The sequence below is a fragment of the Bombus vancouverensis genome, unplaced genomic scaffold, assembly GCF_051014615.1.
Source record: "Bombus vancouverensis nearcticus unplaced genomic scaffold, iyBomVanc1_principal scaffold0037, whole genome shotgun sequence".
In the NCBI taxonomy this organism is placed as follows: domain Eukaryota; kingdom Metazoa; phylum Arthropoda; class Insecta; order Hymenoptera; family Apidae; genus Bombus; species Bombus vancouverensis.
In genome coordinates, this window is record NW_027468928.1 from 295713 (window position 1) to 303019 (window position 7307).

The following is a 7307-nucleotide window of genomic DNA, read 5'->3' on the forward strand; positions in this document are numbered from 1 at the left end:
CACGCAGTAGATAATTCTGTAATAATGTGAAATCACGCTGATTGCTCCATTCTGTTTATCACGGGCTATCCCACCTGCTAACGAAAACTTGTTGTTTTCTCGTTGATGTCACATTGCTTACTTTCTACCTGACTGCGAAATATAAACTTGTTGCGAATAATCTCGATGTAAGACCCAATGAAATTTCAACGTCATTTCTCCAGAAAACGGTTCAATTGCGACTCATAGCTTATTTTGAAAAGTTGGCAAGTTGGTCCTCGCGATGAGTAGACGTTTGTAAAACTGTATCATCCAGAGTTGTAGAATTAGGGTGGTCCGGTCAAATAAGTGTATTTTTTATATACTCTGTACATATACAGGCTTTTCCAGAATAATTCCATACCGCCAGACAGGATAAGACGTCAAACAAGAAAAAAAACATTTTTCTTTTCTTCAGCTTATTTTTGCGCGTAAACTTTTTGTATTTAAAGCTAAAGTTTGAAATAGTTGTCGATACTCTGTCACACTGAACGTATTTCATTGTAAGCTAGCTCAAGCAGAAACAAAGCCTTATACAAGAAAACTTCATCCTCTTCCTTTGACTTACTTTTGCATACAGAAAAATCTGCAGTCTAAGTGTGCTATCCTGAGATTCCTTGATTATACATATCTTTTCTAAATTTTTCGTTTCTGTTAACAAAACTTCCATAAATGATAAAGTGCAGGTATTCCTAAAGGAAAAAAAATGTAAAGAAACTAAAATTAACGCCCAAACACCCAAAATTTCAACATTAACCCGCCATATATATATTGTTAAATATGTAAATTCGCACGTTCGTGGGGAGACGCGATCTCGAGGAAGTGCGCCAACGGGAGTCGTAAATTCCCGTTACGATTGACTAATCGACGCCACGAATCGTTCAATCCCTTATTTCTTTTGGGATAATAAGGGTAGTTAACATGAAGAGAACGCTGCTATTAACAGGTTATTATATATGTCGGAGATGAAAGGAAAACCGGAGCCTTCCCTTTGCAATTTTGAGGAAGCCTTCTAATGCTTTAGCCTAGATTTTATCATAACTGTAATTAAGCAATTGTCATTTGTAATTGTTTGACATTTGTGAAAGAGAAAGTGGGTTCGAGGTGACAACTGGTCGCCGAACGTAGCCACGGTCACGGGATAAACGTTTTGCCTGACGAAGGTGTGGATCGGTTGTATTGTTCTCCCTAGAAATCACATAGAATTGTACTTTAGAGATGCTGATATAATGGGACACACGTTGTATTAGGAATCAATCTCCAGACAGAAACAAGTCGTCCCATATAACGTAATACGTTATACCGTCATACCATATAACGTATTACGTTATAACGTTATAACGTTATACCATATAACGTAATACGTTATAACGTCATCCCATAAAACGTAATACGTTATAACGTCATACCATTTAACCTAATACGTTATAACGGCATACCATATGATGTATTACGATATAACATCATCCCATATAACGTAATACTTTATAACGTCATACCATATAACGTATTACGTTATAACGTTATAACATATAACGTAATGCGTTATAACGTTATAACATATAACGTAATACGTTATAACGTCATCTCATATAACGTAATACGTTATAACGTCATACCATATAACGTAATACGTTATAAAGTTATATCATGTAAAGTAATACGTTATAACGTTATACCATATATCGTTACATATGTCACGACCGGCATACTTCAAATCCGACGGACTGACGATAGAGATAAAGCACTCAGCGACAATGTATATCGCTGAAGTGCCTAATGAACCATCAACATCCCAACGGTCCTTCCACCGAAGGTTCTAGAAGAAAGAGCACGTGGCAACGATCGCGGACGCCTAGCAAATGCATGGACGGTGGGGATGTTGAGGGATGACAAAAGAAAGTAATCGGATCCGATCGAAAGTAAAATCATAAGAGTCAGTCTTAGAAAGTCACGCCTAGAGTTCGGAAGTAGATTGTAAAGTGTATTGATGTTAGAAAAAAAATAAAGTTTTCTTTTTTTATTTTTTACCTCAAATTCCTTTTTTATTTTGTTATTTTACGTGATACATACATCGACACTCTGTGTTACCACAGATTTTATACGAAATAGTGAAATTGGAAATTGAATACTGTATTCAGAGTTAAAATATAATGCTATATGGAAATGAAATAGCACTTCAAAGACTTGATAGATTTCGTTAATAAAATAAAGCAAAATAAATCTTTAATTCACTCACTACGAATTTATGGTATTGATTAAAATCAATGAATGTAGAGTTACTTCCGATTAAGGGTACAACTGTTATAAATTAAGAGCATAATTACATTGAATTAATGGGAAAATGTTGTTATAAATTATTGGTATAACTGTTAAGAATTAATGATGTAATTGTTTTAGATTAATGGCTTAAATGTTATAAATTAATGGCTTAAATGTTATAAATTAATAGTTTAAATGTTATAAATTAATGGCTTAAATGTATAAAATAATAGTTCAAGTATTGTAAATTAATGGCTAAGATGTTGTAAATTAATAGCCTAAATGTTATAAATTAATAACTTAAATGTATAAAATAACAGTTCAAATGTTGTAAATTAATGGCTTAGATGTTGTAAATTAATAACTTAAATGTTATAAATTAATAGCACAAATGTTGTTAAGAATTGTGGATCTTTGAAGTCGAAATAATGTTATAAGAACACTAAATTTATACTGAGGATTAATTTTAAAATAGTAATATATTTATTTCATGGACGATTTCTTATATATTCATCGATACACACTTGCACGCGTCTCAGCACTTTCTTCTATACCCGACTGTTAACCGACTGAACAGTTTACATTCATCTGTTTTCGAGACGCCGCGCACACACATACATCCACACGCTGATATTCACATACAAGTATCTCTACTACACATTTAACCCAGTCCAACACAGAAAATTATACATATCTCAACAAATGTTATAAATTAATAGTTTAGACGTTATAAATTAATTGCTTATATGTTATATATTAATGGCTTAAATGTTATAAATTAATAGCTTAAATATTATAAATTAATTTCTCAAGTATTGTAAATTAATGGCTTAGACGTTATAAATTACTAGTTACAATGTTGTTATTTGATTTTTTTTTTATTTACCTTATATTTAAATTCTTCTTGGATGTTCACTGTCCGGAATTTCAGGCACGAAAGAGCTCGCGCGCGACTTCCGCGTTCCTTATATATCTTGACAAGGTGTCGAGATGTCAATAAAACGTTAACGATCTCTTGACATAGCGAAGGACGGGTTTTCCATGATAACAAAATCAAATTGAACAATTTCTTAATTTTTATCGTAAATTGGCGCCTTCGACGATTTAATACGGTATCCATTTTTATCATTTTAATAGTTTCTACAAACTAAGACTAAATTCACACCTCCTTGATACTAGTTTTCGACTATCAATTAGTTTGAACAAAAAGGGAAAGGAGCCTAACGGCAGTCGATGACGTTACTGTGAAATATGTTATGGTATTTAAATAATCAGCCAGATAAAATTCATATTAATCATTATATTATATTATCGATATTCGTTCATTTACTCGTGCTAATTACAAAATAAAATGTTCTCTTTTCTTGAATAATACCTACATCACCGTCTGCGATATTTAAATTTCTTATTTAATGCTTATTTAAAAGTCAGGTACCTTTTTAATTTCTCTCAAGTTAAACGAGTAAATTTACTCGTTATAGTTGTAACATAAAATGGCTATTTTCTTCAATACCACTTGCATCGCTGTACGTGATACAAATATTAATTATGTATCGAATAATATGTACCAATTGGCTGTAATCGCGGTTAGGTATTTCTTCGTTTGATCTATCAAGAGATCTATTAGGCTATTAGCGAAAGACTTATTGATTCCTCCAAGATGTATCTTAACTTAAATCTTAAAGATTAACTAAATGATTATATTTGATTAGTATTCGACAGTGTCTATCATATTCAGCCATCTTCTTTTATAATTGATACTGCTCGGATCAATTATTTTATAATAAATTGCAGATTATGCCACGGTATATTATAAGATATTTGTCTATAGCTCTTTTTTTCCAATTCGTTGATTTTATTATTAGTCTCGTTGGTTTTTCCTGTGAGTATCTGCTGTACGTACATTGGAAATACATAATGGATACGTACATTATATATATATTTTAAAATATAAAAATAAAAAATTAACAATACTATTATAAATATTGCTATTATAATTAATTAATAATAATTTAATTAGATAATTAAATTAAAATAATTTATAAATATTTAACGTAATAAAATAAAATTTTTTAATAAAATTGATAAAAATTGAATTATCTTGTATATAAGTATATATTAATATATAATTATTAATTTTAAATATATTAATTTTAAAATCTTTATACATATATTTAATTTTATAAAAAAATTAAAATATAAATATAAATATTTTAACTTTAAATTGAAAAAAATGCATTATATATAATTAAATATTTATATATAAAAATTAATATAAATTATAAATGTTTTATTATCTTGAGATATATAATTAAATTATTATTAATAATAGGTAATATTAATTTATAATTATTTATTTATTTATATATATATATATACGTCGGGTTTACATTAGAATTAGGGTTAGGGGCGTGAAACGAATCTTCGTTTGGGTTACACGTTGTCGTTATGCAATAGAGAAGACATTGACTAGTGCAAATACGATTACCATAGAACCGGACAAGTAACCGTGGTTATTAGATATTCGAGAGACTAATGACAATGATCCTAGGTTCAATAACGAATCCGCGGACAACGGGACGGTAGTCGTACGCACTCGCAAAAAATCTAAGTCGGATTCTGTGTTAATATTCGCTGACCGTAAGGAGTTAATCCTTTTTTGTCGATGAGACCGCAAGAGAGAGAGACTTTCCGACCCGGTGATACCCCAGAGGAAAAATATGACGGGGTGTGTCTAAGGACACGAGATCATCGGATTCGTCGGGGACATCCTACGTTCGGAAAGTAAGGGAAATTGACGTTGCTGCTAATTGGCCAATATCCATATCGGTAGTTAGAAAAGGATGCTAGCCGCCCTTGAGGGAGGGTTGCTAGTGGGAGACGTCGTTCGTGGAAAAATAGGTCTCTCCTGTCTTCCCGTAACTGGGACAAAGACTGTGTATCTGTTGAAGGATTTTAGGTAACTAGATATTAGTGTTTATGACGGTCCTCGGGCTAGCCGATCACGTACTGTGGAGACGCGTCGACATCTGGTAAACATCCTGCCCGGAGAATAGGATCTGCGTGTGGCGAGCTACGGGACAGAAACCGTTGGAATGTTTACTGCCATGTGCCGCTACAAATCTTTCTTTTAAGGAGAGCTATAGGATTACTTAATGCCTTTGTTAGATGGAGAGTTCGTTCCATTGACCGTGTGACACCAATTACCTCTCAGAGAAAAGACATCGACTCCCGACTGTCGGACGCCAACGCCGCGACGCATCTTAGTCCCCATCAGAGATAAGGCCCCAACCCCGACTTTCGGACTCCTTAGAATCCACACCAAACCCCCCAACATCCCCAAGCCAGGGTGTATATAAGCCGAGACTTCACCCAGCCCGGGGAGTTCTCGTTCTAGTTGCTGTTCTTGTACAACACCCCTTTCTCTGTTCAACGTTATTCTACTGTAAGTGCCAAAGTCATAATAAAGTTCGATAAAAGAGAATTAATAGTTGGGCTACGACTCAGCTTTCTTTTCTCTCGCAACCCAAGTATCCATTTTACGTGACATTTTGGCGATCCGTGCCAGGATCCATCAACTTCAAGAAAACGAAATTACGCATTTCGGATGCGATCGACTGCAGATCAGCTCACTTTGCGTGAAAACGACTTCTACGGAAAGCGGACTACGGTCATCACCAAAACTGAAACTGGTCACGAAAAGAAGAGTATTCAGGTAAAGAACTGGATTCTTTTAAATATTATCGTACTCGTCGCAATAGCTTCGCTAGTACAGACTCCAACAACAGTACAATAACCACTATGAGCAAAAAATCAGAAGACACATCTTCTGTTAGCCCTATGGCTACTGGTGTGGATCAAGTATTCGGGCCATACTAGACGCTATGCAGAAGCAGAACGAAATCAAGTTAAGAAAACTGTTAAAGGAGACTATTAAAGCAGCGACTAGTCGGAGTTATCAGGGTAGTTTAGTTTCTAATAATTTGAACAAAAGCTTGGAGAAAACAGACGTTACTGTAGGAAATGAAGAAATGGTTTTGAAAGAATTTTCAAAAGAATTGCAGTCTAATGTAGAAAATTCTTATGAAAAGAAAGTATCAATTGACGCCGCTTCACAGGATTATATTTTCATTAAAACAGACTTAATGTTTGATGTCAATAGCTCGACAGAATACCAGAAAGAGTCTGTGAAACGAAGGAAAGAAGATATTGCAGTATTGTATAATGATTTGTCACCATCTTCGTCACAAGATACTCAAAATTTACAAGAATGGTTTGACAAAAAAAGTAAAAGTTTAGGAGAAGCAGAAAAAGATCATAACAAGAAGGATAATATTTCAATGAGAAATATTTTGGACGGCGATACAAATAAAGAAAACCAAATTGAAACGAAGGAATTAGAAGCAGTTAGTAAATCAACTGCTGAAAATGATACAAAATCAATAGACAACGTTGAACAAAATATATCGTTAGAATCCATACAAAAAGCAAGAGATAATGCTTACAATAATGAACATTTGCTTATAGAAGAATACCAAATGATGACAGCGAAAAATGCGTGTGACACTACAGAATCAAAAACTTCAGCAGATCTTATGTCGAGAAATTTAGATGCTAATACACAAGAGAAGTCTTTAGAGAATAAAGATGACAAGAATCCATCTCCATCTATGTTAGATAGTAGTAAACGGAGCAGTCGTTATAATGTTGCTGCAAAGCCTGCTACTTCGCCAAAATTTGAAGAAATTGTTTATAATCAAACCAGACAATCAAACACAAATAAAATTTTGCGAAGCGCTTTAAAGACGAAATTAATCGAAGACAAGTCTGAAATAATTAATAAACAAAAGGCATCGGAAAATGTAGAAAATAAATTTGCCAAAGAAGAAAAGAGAGGTGTTAAACAAAAATCAATTTCAGATAATGAAAACGAAACAACTGATACTCGTCAACGAAGGGAAGTTCTTTTAACGAACACAGCTAGTGATAGCGATAGGTATAAATCTGTAGAAAATGATAATGCAGTA